The following is a 1,179-nucleotide window of genomic DNA, read 5'->3' as shown; positions in this document are numbered from 1 at the left end:
AGTTTGTGCAGCACCGTGTGAACCTTGACAAAGTAAGGTTGTCTGCCTTTGCTCAAGTTTCCCTAGTTTGTCAGTAAGATAGCAGAGGGAATGCCTCCTCTTCTTTTTGCTTGAAATGCAGACCTGAGAGAGAGAGAGAGAGAGAGAGAGAGAGGGCTTACACTTCCCCCTCTTACCTGGGCGCTTTCCCATGCCTGAGCTGAGGGATTAGACCTTTAAAACAATCTCTCTCTCTCTCTCTCTCTCTCTCTCACAGCTCACACAGCCCTCTCTTAGCTGGGTGCATCAGCCGCCCAGGTCACAATTTGTCCGTCCCAAGCAACTCCTTCGCAGCTCAAACCACCTAGCTCAGTTTGTCATGATTTGTGACTAATTTCTCTTAAACAGCTAAATCATTGATTATTAGTGAAAGGGTATCATTGAGAGGTTCAGGCCCTAGTCTCAATGCAACACTTCGCTTTTTGCTCTATTTGTCATAACTTTCACTATTAAGTCTTTAATCATGTCTTATAAATATCAGTAGACTAAGGAGACCTTTCAGTGGTATCAGAGCATTACTAAGTTCCGCCTTGTGAGAGAATGTCCACAACCTAAGGCTTAAACCCATCAACCCTAAAATTTAGAAAAACCCTAAAAATCAGCCTAAGCAACAGTTGTATGTTAGAGCGGGAGAAATTGCCTAAGTCAATTGTGCCCAAATACCTTGATTTTCCCATTTTTCCAATTTTGCAGTAAGCCTTTTCGAGCAACTGGGGTTTTGCTAGAGCATCGATAGGCTCCCTCTCCATCGACGTGTAGGATTTTTTGTCGTCGCCGCCTTCCGTTTGTCAAAAGCCACGACTGTTGGCAAACTTTATAAAATGTCTTTCTAAAACATTAGGGCCTTTTAGCCTGAGCCTGACACACCAAATCGACGTAGGGCAGTCCACATAAAAGAAGAAGCGCCGACGAGGTTGCCGCCCACGCATGCAACCAGCTTGCCATGCACACAAAAAAAAAAAAGAAAAGTGACGCATGCCTAAAATGGCCACACCCCTCTCTTCTCTGCATGTTTGCGTGCATAACCACAACCCATTGCGCAGACAAAAATGCATCCAACAGTCCCTGGTGACTTCCTCCTATCGTCTGGTGCTCGTGTACCCCCTTCACCAGCCTATTGATGCAGCCGTCTTCAGCCCG

This window comes from Cibotium barometz, chromosome 20 (genome assembly GCF_041138505.1).
Source record: "Cibotium barometz isolate CiBa-2024 chromosome 20, ASM4113850v1, whole genome shotgun sequence".
Taxonomy (NCBI): Eukaryota; Viridiplantae; Streptophyta; class Polypodiopsida; order Cyatheales; family Cibotiaceae; genus Cibotium; species Cibotium barometz.
Note: the sequence above shows the minus strand (reverse complement) of the source record.